The sequence below is a fragment of the Eutrigla gurnardus genome (assembly GCF_963514095.1).
Source record: "Eutrigla gurnardus genome assembly, chromosome: 22".
Taxonomy (NCBI): Eukaryota; Metazoa; Chordata; class Actinopteri; order Perciformes; family Triglidae; genus Eutrigla; species Eutrigla gurnardus.
This window is the reverse complement of record NC_139933.1, coordinates 3085065-3101293: the sequence shown is the minus strand read 5'-3', so window position 1 is coordinate 3101293 and position 16229 is coordinate 3085065.

Below are 16229 nucleotides of genomic sequence, written 5' to 3'. Positions count from 1 at the left end.
GCCTTTATTTTGTTGGAAATATTACAAAATAAATAAAACAGATTTTTTTTCAAAGGATTAAAACTCATTGCTTGTATAACCTTGTTTGTGTTACATTACTGAGGTTCAGTGGCCGCACACACATCAAGTCTTTTTCAAAACCAACAGCAGCCACATTGATCGCCTCTGGATTGTGTAACGGTTCACAAATTGTGCTGGGTAAAGTCAACATTTGGAGAAATAGCCCACACAGTTGGTGGGTGAAACGTCCAGCAGATAACTGTCTGATTCCAAAGTACCCGTCTGATTTGGCCAATTCACACACACCTTTTAAACTGTAGTTGTTTGTGTCTCTGTGTTGACATTTTCTGTTGCTTTGTAGTTGTTTTGTATCTTGTTGTAGTTTTGTATCTCTTTGTGGACATTTTCTGTCTTTTTGCCATCCTTTTGTGTCTCTTTTAGTAAGTTTGTGTATCTTCGTAGCTACATTGTGTCTCTTTGTAATAGTTTTGTATCACTTTGTAGTTGTTTGTATCACTTTGTAGTTGTTTTGTGTCTCTTTGTAGTTGCTTTGTGTCTCTTTGTAGTTGTTTGTATCACTTTGTAGTTGTTTTGTGTCTCTTTGTAGTTGTGTTGTGTCTCTTTGTAGTTTCTTTGTGTCTCTTTGTAGTTGTTTGTATCACTTTGTAGTTGTTTTGTATCTCTTTGTGGTTGTTTTGTGTCTCTTTGAAGTTGTCTTGTGTCTCTTTGTAGTTGCTTTGTGTCTCTTTGAAGTTGTTTTGTATCTCTTTGTGGACATTTTGTGACTCTTTTTCTGTCTTTTGTGTCTCTTTGTAGTTGTTTTGTGTCTCTTTATGGTCATTTTGTGTTTCTTTGTAGCTCCTTTGTGTCTCTTTGTAGTTACTTTGTGTCTCTTTGTGGTTGTTTTGTATCTCTTTGTGGACATTTTGTGACTCTTTTTCTGTCTTTTGTGTCTCTTTGTAGTTGTTTTGTGTCTCTTTATGGTCATTTTGTGTTTCTTTGTAGCTCCTTTGTGTCTCTTTGTAGTTGTTTTGTCTCTTTATGCGCACACTGATCTAGGCTAACCTCTTGAGGAGCTGCCATTGTTGATTCTAACAAAGGTAAGCTTCTCCGTGTGGCGTCACACGCCTAAGCCACGCCCCCTAGCTGCCAGTAGCTCCTGGCAGGATGCTGATTGGTCCAACTTACCGGACAAAACACATTACCTGAAGCTGGAAAAGATGGATTTTCATATCATATGGGTTTGATCTCGTGACATCATGAGGATCTGGCTGGTAACGTGTGTGTGTGTGTGTGTGTGGGATTGAGTCAAAATAAAGTGTGTGTTCAGGGTAATAAAGTGACCCTGAGCAACAGTAGGGCTCACTGATATGGTTTTAATAGCTTTTGGACAACAGAGGAGCTCTGTTGAACACTGTTTGTCCTAAAAACTGTAGAACACGTCGTCACAACCAGGATGTTTTGTTTTTTTTCATTAAATTAAGTGAAAGTGACAAAAATCTTGAACCGAAACCACAAACCTAATTATTGTAATCTAATCTAATCTAATCATTCATAATTGTTAAACACTTTTCAGCCCCCAAACCCAAAAAAAAGTACTTTATGTGTACTTTATTTCTCTAAGTTAACTAATCTGATACCCAGGATCAGAGACTTTGTATCACCTCTTTAATCGGACGAAACCCTCCTCATAAACAGGCAGGACAGTATTACCACTGTGTGTGTGTGTGTGTGTGTGTGTGTGTGTGTGTGTGTGTGTGTGTGTGTGTGTGTGTAACTGTGTGTGTGTGTGGAAACAAGTTAATGTGTGGTTATATTTGAACGACTGAGGAATGTGTTGACTGTTGACCTTGGCCAAATGGAAGCCATTATCTCCCCCCGCTGAGCCCCCCCCCACCGAACTGATAAATTAATGAGAGAAAACACTGCGTACATCGATACTAGTGTCGCCAGCAGACACAGAGACACAGAGAGGGGGGGGCAAGGAAGCAGAGAGACAGGCTTTGATATACACAAATGTCAAAATATCCGAATGGCAAATATTTGCACTACATTTAAAAAACATACGCTCTTCATTCCACATTAAAAAATAACAGTTAAAGTCTTTAAATGATTAAAGTAGTCCGGTTCCATTTCAAAGGGTTTATTTACTGTTGTTTTATTACTTAATTAAGGTGAAAAAAGAAGAACACAAGCTTCCAATAATGTCTTTAAAACATCGTTCAAATGACAGCGTGTGTGTATATATACATGTATATATATATATATATATATATATATATATATATATATATATATAAAGAAAAAGACATCAAAACTGCAGTAATGTTGCAGGTTTGATGTCAATACAGTGTCAAAATATCTTTTCACTATTTTCAACATGAACAGAAACTTTGAATCTCTTGAAGACACACAATTTTTACTTTTTGCATACAAAGGCAATACAGAGACACAAATAGAATTCCAGAGGTTGCATCAACCGTCTTTTGCTGATTTAAAAAAAAATGATTGTCTGTTATTTTGATGGACTAGAGACCTAGGTTATTTTTGGAACATTAAAAATGTTTTTGGTTGAGTTTTGCATTGGGGTCCTGGTTCAGTGTTTAATGGCGACATTTGGTTAACGTCTACACCTGCAGAGGAACCAGGAGTTAAATTGTCCATGTGCTGATCTGTGTTGAGAGAGAACAAACAGCGGCTCATGTGCTCTGCTGGGTGGCAACAGCTTTCTGAGGACTTGTAATGATGACAAATGTATGTTTGTGGTTGAACCACGAGGGAAAGAGTGAGCTGCCATTAACCTGCCATGAGGACAGTGGGCTGCTGTACTGGGAAAATCAGCTGCCTCTCCCAGGGATTATGTCTCAAATAGACCTTTTTTACGTTATGTTAAACTTCTATATTCATTATTTCCACAGCAACCCATATGTAACTAAAATCTAATTATCTCAACATAAAAAGAACCTCATATCTACTCTTTTAAAGCCAGTTATCCGGAGGTGATTATTCAGTTTCACAATCACTCGTTCCCCACTAATAGAACGATACAACTGTCTTCACAGGCCGAGCAGGACTCCCAATAAGCTGTTATCCTGTCTAAGTTTCGGTGGACTTCTCCTTTAAGACGCGCCACCACGAAGGGCCAGTCATGGGAGACGGCGTCCTCAGCCCTGCGAGCTGAGTGGACAGACTTTCAAAGGAGACGCTGATGACACCAGAGCCAGAAACAAAGAAGTGAAACAAGTGAGTGCTCCAAAGAAAACAGTCATGTGCATGTCAGCAGGACTGCATGGCAAACATCTTAACGTACACTATATGTAAACACACTCCAACAGTGCTGCTGCTGCTGTATCAGGTCAAGGGCCCGACGGCCTCGGATGTAGAGGAGGCATAAAGGGGAACACTCAGGTGAGCCAGATGTAAAGCTGTCTGGAATAAGTGGCCATCCCTCATTTGTCTGGTGGACTCTAAATGGACCATAATGTACTAAATGAACTGCATGTTTTATTGAAGAAGACTTGAAACTAGAGATTCAGACCATAAAGTCATGTTTACAATGTTAAAGGAGATAATACAAGAGAGAAGTAGGCTTATTTTCTCATAGACTTCCATGCAATCTGAGAGGAGTCGCCCCCTGATGGCCAGCAGGGAGAATGCAAGATTAAGGCACTTCAGCATTTTACTTCAGTCATTTTTATTGCAGAAAAATGCGTCGACCAACAGTCATAAAAAAACACATGCATCATGCACTTGATGAACTGAACTGTTGATTACAGACTACGTAACCAATCATTTAAAATATTACATTTGTATGTAAATAAATGGTTTATATAATAAAAAGATTGATTGCCGTCCGTGGATCGATACATTCTTGCTATACTGTATCACCAACTGCCCATTTAAATACACATTTCAACTTAATAATTGATAAAGTGCCATTATTTTATTTATTAACACTCTCATCATTTTCACCGTCGGTTATTGAGCATCCCTTTTTTTCCCGAGATGAATTTCTCATTTCGAGAGAGCCTCTTCACGTTCACCTTGAACGTTGAGTGTCTCGGCCGGCCTTTGTCCAGCGTCCCATCTGGTGAGTCAACACTGAGGCCCGGACTCGTCCCAGAAACCACTTACTGTGTGTGTGAAAAGGATCCACATCGAGACATTAATCCTCAAAACAATAATCCAATAGATAATGCACGAGGGAGGCCATTTGAAGCAATGGAAAACAGGAGAGTGGGGGGGCAGAAGAGATTCATTCCTCCGGCAGCTAAGGAGATATCACTCACCGATTCATGGGTGCACTCAAGTGTGCTATTTGCTTTTCAATTAGGCCATATCCAAATGGGAGATAGGGAGCTTTTAAAAGTATTAACATGCTAGTTAAAAGAGTACAGGATTTTCTGCCTCACCATCCAATTTAGATAGAGTCCATCTGAACGATTAGCTGCTCAAACAAGCTGCCCTGGCAGAGCACACACACTGATAATAAATAGTTCTGGCCAAATGTTGCAAACATCCGACTGAATTAAGGCGCTATTAGCGCACAAGTGACATTTTAGGAACAATATAAAAGGCTATCTCCTGACGTCAGGGGGCCGGCTGCTGGCAAATACAGTCTGCTTGAGTTTTCCATCGTGATAAGAAAGTCAGGCTTTTAAGTTGGGTGCATTTTATTTTATTTTTTAAAAACACTTCATAGTCACAAGTGAGTGGGATTTCTCGGTTGTTTGTAAAAACAACATTGAAAGTCGGCCCCGAAATTTAAGTGTGAAAAGCTGCCAGTGAAGAGGAATAATGATTATATTGAACCACATAGACACACAATTCCTTAATTTAAGGAACCAATTTACTAAACATTTTCATCAAACAAAAGGTTTCGTGTCACGTGTGAAACCAAAACTAAATGCTGACTTTATGCTTGTTATGTAACATTATGTGATAAAGTCTGCTATCGGTGGGTTATTCATTTACTGGAGTGACGTTGTTTCGTTCCGATGTTTCGTTACGTTGTTTCGTTACGTTGTTTCGTTACGTTGTTTCGTTACGTTGTTTCGTTACGTTGTTTCGTTACGTTGTTTCGTTACGTTGTTTCGTTACGTTGTTTCGTTACGTTGTTTCGTTACGTTGTTTCGTTACGTTGTTTCGTTACGTTGTTTCGTTACGTTCTTTCGTTACGTTCTTTCGTTACGTTCTTTCGTTACGTTGTTTCGTTACGTTGTTTCGTTACGTTGTTTCGTTACGTTGTTTCGTTACGTTACGTTGTTTCGTTACGTTGTTTCGTTACGTTGTTTCGTTACGTTGTTTCGTTACGTTGTTTCGTTACGTTGTTTCGTTACGTTACGTTGTTTCGTTACGTTGTTTCGTTACGTTGTTTCGTTACGTTGTGTCGTTACGTTGTGTCGTCACGTTGTGTCGTCACGTTGTGTCGTCACGTTGTTTCATTACGTTGTTTCATTACGTTGTTTCATTACATTGTTGCAATGCATTGTTACGTTATGTTGTGTCACGTTGATGCATTCCATTGTTACATGTGATGTTGTTACATGTGATGTTGTTACATTACGTTGTTACATGTGATGTTGTTACATTACGTTGTTACATGTGATGTTGTTACATTACGTTGTTACATTGTTACGTTTTTACCTTGTTATGTGGCATTTTCCTAGTGTGAAACCTATGAAACATATTTAGTTTTGGTTGGAAATGTCAACGTTTAACAATGTTCGGAAACGTGCGATGCCAACATTTCATTATTAACTTGTCCGGATGTAGCGATGAACCAACGTTCCTGCCCACGTTCTCCACGTTTATATTATTTTCAATACGAGGCGTACACAGGTCATACAGACGTTGTTACCAGTGAGTCATTGATACAACGGCCTAAAAACAGAAACTATCCCTTGAAGTGAAGCCCACTCGTCAGGGTGTGCCTCGTCACTATTCATGTATACGTGAGCCTGAGCATGTCGTGTGGTTCAGTCCCGTTGGGGAGGTTTGTTTCCACATCCTAGTCCCCAACAACACACGTTGCCGGATCTATTCATTTATTTTTGCCTTTGGTCACAGCAAGTGACGAAGGGCAATGAGTGCAATGTTATATATCAAACGGGCATTATTAGCAACGATTGATGATGTCTCTCTGGATTGATCAGGTTAATGTTCGTTTTCAACACGTCGGCTGTTGCATCATTTTTAATACGTCTCTATTGGCCAAACCTGTCACACAGTAACTTGGTCCCAATCATCCGTGAGGCACAAAGCTGGCATTGTGATGTCTGAGCGGAGTCGTGGAATGTCAGGAAATGGATCAGAAGCGTGGCTCAGGTCTTATCTGCCCGGCCCCAGTCATTGTTGTACAGTGACGCTTTCCTATTACCAGCACTGATTACAGCGGTTACACTTTAAAAAGTGCCGTGTTAAATCACACAGTACGGATCTGTGTTGAGCAAATTCGAAGATACTGTGCAATTTCTGTGTTATGATTTCATAATATTTCACTTTTAGCAAGGTAAAGAAGGGAAACAAATGAAAGTCCTAATAATGTGTTTTTCCTCACAGATTCTCTGATTTATTTGATTGGGAGGAGAGAAACATTTTTAGTATATATTTTCATTCTTTTCTATCATATTTTCTATTTGAGGTCTATACTGTGTGAAGGGAAACTGCAAAATAAGGATTTCATTGCTCAGTGTGAACTAGTTTTTACTTGAATATACTTGCTGTTCACTCTGTGTGATATTTCATATATTTTTCATGCCTGTATTCCCTCGGTGTGTGTGTGTGATGTGTCGAGGTATGTGTGTGTCGGATAAACGCAGTGTGTATCTACTTTTACAGTGTTGAACTGCAGCTCTTATCATCCCCTCTTCGAGGCAAACAGACCTAAATGATCCAGTTATAAGCTTCCATCGATCTGCTGCTGGGCTTTTTATGACATGCTTGTGCTGCTGTTCCCATCCCGCACCATTGATTTTTACTGCCTGAGTAAATGCCCCCCCCTTGTAAAAGTGCCTCAGTCCGCAGCAATGCGTTGGGGCTGCTTGTGTGTTTGGATTCAATGATATGGTGATAATCCCAGATCAATGAGAGATAATGTTTAAGGATGCTCCGTCTACGGACATATGGGCCTCGACAAGCAGCTGTCAAATGTTTTACTCTGTTTATTTGACCTTTACCTCGTGTTCTGCTCTCCCATTGGTCGAGAGAACTGGCATCTAATCAGCCTGTTTATCCTTCTGGGGTCTAGCTTATGTTTTAAATAAAAAAAAAATTGCCAAATTTTCTATGTTTTGTTTTGGTCGTTGATGCTTTGCGTACAGTTTGTAATTCAGAGTTGGAGGTACCATGGCAACGGCGAGATAAGCACGTAATCAGGAAGAAACAAATGATAAGAGTTTGTGGAAGATAGACCACACGCTCAACATGGTAAGATGTAGTTTAGATGCTTTTTTTGTGCTAAAAGTGATGATATATTTTGTGGGCGGAGCCAAACTGGTGTCAGATGGGGATGGGGACAGTTCTGTAGTTCCTTGGCTGTTGTGTCTCCTCGCCATAGCCACCAACATTCATAGTTGGTCCCAATACACAGACGCCATCTTCCTAAAAAGCCATTTTAGCTTCATATTTTGATGAGAAATAGTTGAGGACAAAGTCAGAACGTAGTGTGCTGAGGTGTGATCAGCTGACAAAGACAGGGTGTGGAACTCAAAGGAAGAGACAGAGCTTTGACTTCAAGTCCTGTATGAGGCCTCACACACACACACACACACACACACACACACACACACACACGAATCAGCGCTGGCCTTTGCTTATTAATGTGTGGTTTCAGGAAACTATTGTTGCGCTGATGTTTCCACCTATAATGTGACTGGCCAGAACAATGCAGTGTTAATTTGTTTGGTTTCCCGCAAAGGACTGTGAAAACAGTGATGGCCACAGAGACAGGAAACGACATTAATAGATGGAGGAATGCTGGGGGGGGGGGGGCGGGGGGTTACTGGGCAATGTCCTCAGTGAAGGAGGATGTTAGACCTTAGAGAAGGTGATTTTTTTAAATGAAAAATAAATAATTAATAATCGATTATAGACATTCCTGCATCGATGCAGAATCGTTCAATCAATAAATCATAGAATCGATTATTTCTCCCACCTCTTCTAATTATGGATCAAAATCTGTTCTGAATCTGTTCAAATATCTTGGTAATGTGGGCAGAAAGGAAACGCAGACAAACAACATGTTTTCTACAGATGCTGTGGTGTCTTCTTCATTCTAGCAACTTTCCCTCATCAACTTTATCCGAATGTATCATCATTTAGAGTGTTTTTGTTCTGGAAGCCTCTCTACGGCTCCCTGTTGCAGTACCACTCTCCACCTGATGTGTTATTGATGCGCCAATGGGGGCGCTGTTTTACCAAATACAAGTTTTATTAATAGACCATACCAATATGTCTAGCTAAGAGGGCTGTATGGAGGACTATGTAGAGGACTATGTAGTCCTCCATTAGAACACGTCGGGATACTACTCCATTTTCTCTGAGCTGTTAATTACGTCACCGCTGTTGTACAATACAAACATGTTGGGTTGTAACCAGTTTTCTTCCTGGAACTGTAGATCTGTAGTCAGCTGTGTGTTTGTCTGCCTCATACAGTAAATCTAGTGAGTCAGTGTCAAGAAACCGACTCTCCGTGGACCCTGTTGCATTCTTGTTATCCATGAAAAGAACTATCTGAGACAATGAGGTTAACAGGATGTGCTGGTTTATCACTTCCTCTCAGTCCCACTTTGTTTGGGGGCTGCATCGCACAAAGTGAAGGAAAGGAGAAGGAGGTGGAGGGAAACTAAAGAACTGAAGGGATAAAGAGGAAGTTGGCCTTTAAAGGAGATTGAGCATGTAGAAATCTGCACATCCAACGTTTTTCTTTCTAGGCACTCATCATGGCGGACAAAAACAGGTGCTGAGCACGAGATGAATAGATGCTGGGGTCGACCACACCAGACAGGAGGTGCAGGCCAGCCCATATAAAAACATAAAAAAATTAAAAAATAAATTATTTATTTTTGTTTAGTTTTAAAATTAAAATATAAATTATATATACATTATTTTATTTAAATAATACACAAATTATACATTTTTTTAATTAAATAAAAATAAAAATAATTTATATATTTTTTTTTATTCAAAAAATAGATGAAAGTAAATATATATAAAATTATTATTATTATTATTTTTTATTTCAAGCGTGGTCCTCGTGGCCCTCTAATCATATCTCTATGTTTTAACCCCCACGCTGTCCTCCGAGTGTCGGTTGAGTCGTGTCTGAAGTCAGCGATGGGACCCAGAGGATTTGCCTATCAGTAACAGCACATGTCCACTGGTTTTAAAACAACAAGCTATCTAAGAGCACATGTGTCTGCTCGGGCGTATGGACACACTGCTTTACTGAACACCCTGCATGTGTGTGTGTGTGTGTGTGTGTGTGTGTGTGTGTGTGTGTGTGTGTGTGTGCGTGTGTTGTCTGTATGTGTTTGTTTGTACATATCTCTGCCTCTCTTTCACTTCCCCATTCCAAGTGAAGGAGAAGCCAATTTCACAATGACACACACACGCACACACACACACACACGCACACACACACACACACACACACACACACACACACACACACACACACACACACACACACACACACACACACACACACACACACAGAAGTGCACATTGATGAGGTTAAGATAAGAAGCCAATAAGGAGGAAAGTAAATCCATAAATCCATTTGTATTTAATATTATTTAGTAGAACTTTACTGATATTTTACAGCATTTTATTTGTAATATGATCTTATTTTTCTCTCTCAAAACAATGTGCATTCATTCTCAAATATAATAATAATGTAATATAACATAGATGAAATGATTATGATCTATAATAATGGAATATTTTTCTTTCTTTTCAGGTACGGAAAACGTTTTTCTAAGAATACTTCATACTATGATGAAAATGGTCTTCAAAGTTTGGCTGGATCTTCTTTTACAGGTGACACACCGACTGGCTGTGAAATGACGTCCTGAACCATTTCGTCTCGGGTCCGGAGCCCACAGAAGGCAGAGAGGGGGCCATTATCTTTGTTTGACTTCCTCTCCTCGGTGTTTGATGAATCTGCGTGGCAGGATGATCTTGACCTCTTCATTCAGAGAAGCAGAGGTGAAGAGTCCACAGCAGCGCAGACACAAAGACGATACCCTGCAAATAATCACAAGTCTGCCGGCTATTGTGATTCAGCAGGCGTAGTCACGATACACTGATGCTTTCTGATGCTTTTTCTTTACAAAGAAAAATGTTTTCACCTACACTCAAAATAACCCAGAATTTTGTGAAAGTAGAAAAATCCTGTGCCATACTTTGAAATATCATCTTAGACATGCAAAGAGAGGGCCCTGGTATTTAAAAAAATATATATGTTCAGTTTAGACAAATCATTGTTTGATCCTGTTTGATTTTGTACCATTAATTACAATTTAATAGATAATTATTCAAGTCCAGATAGTCTCAGTGTGTTGTAGGTTTTTTGTCGTATCACTTATTTTATTGTATTTATTTTATCTATTATATATTTAATTTAATTTAATTTAATTTAATTTAATTTAATTTAATTTAATTTAATTTAATTTAATTTAATTCAATTTGGGCTTTTACATGCAATCATGTATAAAAGTGCTGGTCGACTTAAGTGTGAAAGTGAACATCACTTCGCTTCACTTTAAAATACACCTCAACTTTTATACTAAATGACACTTTCTTGATGTGTAAAATTATTTTTTTTAATTGACAAACATCACATGTGTAATTCATTGCATCATTCAAGTTTTCACAAAATCAAGCCCCACAGTGGTCCACCGGAAGGCCCTCAGCTCTCTATTAACAAAATGCAAACACTCTCAGGCTTGTTTCTTCTTCTTCTTTTTTTGTTCAGTGTGTGAAGCGGAAGAAGAATCAAAGTGAGAAAAGAGAGAGGGATTGATCAAGTATCTGTGTACACATGTTAACATTCCTGCCGTCCACTTGAAGGAGACGCCGAGAGACAAGCGACGGCCTGAGAGGTTTACGTCTGCTGAGCAATGATCCCGACTTCGGCTGAGTAAACCAAACACTCCAAGAGCCATCGGAGCTTTTTGTCCCCGCTGCCGAGAGCTCTTCACGGCGACAGACGTCAAACTTTCTCAAAGCCAAGCTCAAAACCTGGCAGCGCCTTTCAAAACAATGCTTTTCCACGAGTTTCAGGATTTCCACGATAAGATCGGCTGTTATTATCGGACTCCAACAACAACCGTGTTTCAGCTACCTCTCTTTGGTTTCAGCAGCTTTTCAGGAAGAACATTACCAACCACTTCATTTCCACACATGGTCTCTTTAAACCCTCCATTTTTTCACTGCAGCCATTTTAACATGTAAAGGTCTGATTTGATTTTATCTTTATTTTCAAATACAAAGCAAAGCAAAACATAAATGATGTCATACAAATATGAAAAAGACCAAAAAATATAAAAAAAATGAAATACAATTGTTCAAGTTCTGCCCCTTCTTTACATTATCACGTTTAATTTACATATAGCTCATATATCTGTGTGAAATAATCATTATCCAAATCTGAATATGAGATCCAACGCAAAATAACAAAGGTAGAATAAACAAGGGTGTAATATATAAGATGAATTATAGTCCCATTCTATTTAGTGTTTCAGTCATTCCAGTGAACCAGCATGCACGATACCAGGACCAGCTAAATGGAACAGGGCCATAATTAATGTTGTTAATCACACCTGTGTTTTGCCCTGCCTTGACATGTCAAAACGCCTTCTATGCAAACGGCCTATTGGGAGAAAATTAATATAATATAATATAATTTATGTAACGTGTTGTACATAAAATAGATTTTATTTTAATGGGAATTAACGAGAAAAAGCAGTGTAATATATTCATGATATCTATAATTTCAGGGAAAACAAAAAAAGTGTCTGGTGGGACAAAACACACGTGATGAGAGAAGCCAGGTTGCCAGTTGCCTCTCTGGCTCCCTCTGCAGGCCAGCACCAGTAAGTGCCGCCTCTTATTCCTCAGCTGAGGGTTAAGTGTGCCTTCATCACGTTTTTATTGAAATGAATTACATTTTCAATTTACTCTCCCCGCCCCCCTACAGCATCAGCAGACCAATCAGGTGGTACGGCCTGGAACGCTCCATCGCCATGGGTGAGTGGATGGAGTCAATCAGCCATATGCAGTTGTTTTTGATCAGAATCGCACACCTGCAAAAAATAAAATACTCGTCACTCCTGCTGACATGCAGGAAGGACACACACACACGCACACACACACACGCACACACACACGCACACACACACACACACACACACACACACGCACACACACGCACACACACACAGACACACGCACACACACACACACACGCACACACACACACACAGACACACACACACACACACACACACGCACACACACACACACACACACACACACACACACACACACACACACTATAACAGGCATGACTTTAATCCAACAGGACTTTCCAAGGATTTAGGATATCAGATCTGTCAAATCAAGGTCTCAACCGTCATTAACCGTCTGGCTTCTCTGGAAATTAATTTGAATGAGAATCTGGCCGAATTCAAAAGAAGCAACTACCAACTCTGATGAACACAAGCGGCGGAGCGGCAACCCGAGCAGAATAAAGTTGGTGGTGTGGTAGCGAAGCTAGCTTTCTGGTCTGGTGGACTCTAAATGGACCATAATGTACTAAATGAACATCATGCTGGATTGAAGAAGACTTGAAACTAGAGATTGAGACCATAAACTCATGTTTACAATGTTTACTGAGATAATACATCAAGAGAGAAGTAGGACCATTTTCTCATAGACTTCTATACAACCAGAGAGGAGTCGCCCCCTGATGGCCAGAATGTGAAATTGATGTAAAAAGTGTTTCAGTGATTTAAAGTAATATTTGCCCAAAAGAATGACAAGATTAAAATAATCTGAAGCTAAGACCACAACATGTAAACTAAAAGTAGTTTAAAAAAAAAATATATATATATATTATTATTATTATCCCTGCTTCCAGTCTTTGTTGCTCGGCGAGAGTAAACACACCCAGGAGGCAGGTTTCCATTTGGTTTGTCGGCAAAACTAAACGTCGGACTGAGACTTAAAACATTGTGTTGTTGGCCCCCCCTTGGCCTTGTCTGGAACATCTGGACAACCTCCCTGGCTTCAGCCGTGCACCGTCTCCATTCCAGGATGTCCTTCGCTGCTATTTGTTAGGAGTGTAGCTTACAATAGAGGTCAGCGGTTGTATGGCGGCCCTGTGTGCTCCGGACAGACACGGGAAGCTGGCAGGAAGCTGGCACCGCGTGGAAAGGAAGACAGAGACCCTCGCCGCTGTGAGCCGTGTATCCTCTTCCAAAGGGAAACATGTGGATACACGATTATCAGTATGAGCTGAACATCAGCATTTTCTGCAACTCTGGTGGTGTTTAATAACACTCACAAGGATTTAAAATCAAATGATGGTAATTTATTGTTAATTTGTTGTGCATTGACACCAACAATGAAACTAGAGATTGAGACGATAAACCATAAAAATGTTTACGATGTTTACTGAGATAATAAATCAAGTGAGAAGTAGGTTCATTTTCATTCAATCAGACTTCTTTTTGCAGCCAGAGAAGTCGCCCCCTGATGGCCAGCAGAGAGAGTGCAAGTTTAAGGCACTTGCGCATGGGCTTCACTTTTCAGAACTTGGAGGTTCTACTCCTGTAACCCTCCTCACATTGGATTTGATTTTATCTTTATTTTCCTAGAAAATAAAGTACAATACATGACATGAAATACATCATACAAATATGAAAACAGACAGGAGGAAGTATTAGTCTATGTGGCCTTTTCCCCCACCTTGTTTTACAGCCAAAAGTAAAAAAAAAAAACCTGTAGTGCATGCTTTATATACACTGAGTCGAACAATCATGGGTTTTGAACTGAAACTGATCATGATTTGGATTGCCTTCATTGACTTGAGAGCCGTGTGGAGGTAATAGATATGTTGTGAATTAAGTAATGAGCATCTTTAACCGCAGTGTATTTCAAGTAACCACTATCGTTTCCTGTTTCCTGTTAACCCGTTGCTGTAGAAAAACATGAATGCTGTTGTCTTGCAATAAAGTCGGAAAGAGAGAGTTGTGTGTGTGTGTGTGTGTGAGAGAGAGAGAGAGAGAGAGAGAGAGAGAGAGAGAGAGAGAGAGAGAGAGAGAGAGACAGACAGAGGGAAATAGATCTTGTCATCTTATATCTTTACACTCCTGCCTCCTTTTTCCCCCATTGTATAGCATCAAGCCATCTGTGTGTCTGTTCCTGCAACTCTGACACATTTCCTATACTGCTGGTGTGCGTGTGTGTGTGTGTGTGTGTGTGTGTGTGTGTGAGACACCCACTTCTTGTTTTTGGTGCAGCAATAAGGAAACTCATAGTCAGGGCTTTTGTAAGGAGCTTATTGTCAACCGCATACGTCCACACTCCTAATGGGCCAATCCATTTTGAGAAGAATAGCAGGAAATAGAAAGTGGTTGTGTCAGTTGGTCAAGGCCTGCTGACTAACTCAAAGTTGTAGTTTCAAAAATGAGCCAACCTCTCTGTGGATCCATTTACTATTATAATTATTATGCACCGCAACTGAAGTGGTTTGAAATGCAGAACTAGTATGTGTTTTTTTACATTGTTGCTTATAGTGAACGATTAAGGAACCGGATATGTATTTAAAAAGAGAAGTTGCTAAATCATTCAAATCAATCCAGAAGGCCACAGAGACAAACATACAACTGTCATATTAGCCAACACCAGACAGCAAACCTCGGTTGTGAAAAGTGAAGTCCAGGATTAAATACCTTAAACCTACATTCTCTCTGCTGGCCACCAGGGGGCGACTCCTCTCTGATTGTATAGAAGTCTATGAGAAAATGGTCCTACTTCTCCCTGCTGGCCACCAGGGGGCAACTCCTCTCTGATTGTATAGAAGTCTATGAGAAAATGGTCCTACTTCTCTCTGCTGGCCACCAGGGGGCGACTCCTCTCTGGTTGTATAGAAGTCTATGAGAAAATGGTCCTACTTCTCTCTGCTGGCCACCAGGGGGTGACTCCTCTCTGGTTGTATAGAAGTCTATGAGAAAACGGTCCTACTTCTCTCTTGATTTATTATCTCAGTAAACATTGTAAACATGAGTTTATGGTCTCAATCTCTAGTTTCAAGTCTTCTTCAATCCAGCATGATGTTCATTTAGAACATTATGGTCCATTTAGAGTCCACCAGACCAGAAAGCAGGGGATGCTTTAGGGGGCGGGGCTTACCTGCTGATTGACAGGTCCCTATCACAGCGTTGCTACCGGTCTCTGATATTTCAAACATTTTAGCTCAGGTTACCACAGGTATGAATATTGTTGTTTTTTTCTTTTATAATATTATAATTTCATCACCTTCTCACTTTTCATTTATTCACAAAAAAAATCCACATTTCACAGTTTATTAGATGAGACAACTGTACACACACGGAGCAGCAGGAGATAGTTTTGTTGGCTTCAAAGTCCGGCGAATCACAAGGTCTCCTTTTCCTGTTGCTCCCTCTTTTTCTGCTGACCATAGCAGGTGCCCTGAAATCCAATGGTTCACACACTCATACTTCTTGGTTTCCTTTTCTTTCACACATACGCACATTTAGTCCTGCATACTTAGGATTTGAAGATAGAAATGGCCACTGACAGGGTGCACGCTGCTTTACCCGACCCTCCAAGTCAAAGTGAAGAGGACAACAAAGAAGAAGAGAAGGCTTTTGGGAATATCTTGGCGGAGCTAGAGTCTGTGGACCTGCCTCTAGGAACCACCTTAAGGTAAAACTTGTGCAATATTCAGGTTTGCTGCCTACTAAAGATGGTTGACTCATTAACCTCACTTTATGATTATATACTGTATTGTAGGCGTACAACCAAATTAGGCTTCGTAACTTCCAGTGACGAGACGATTGAGTGATTAATTGGTATTCACATCAAACATACATATTATATTTGCCAAATGTGTAAAAAAGGTGCTCTTAAAACACTTTAAACATCTGAATAAATAAGCTTTATTAAAAGCACTGAATGCTCCTGTATTTGTTTTGTCC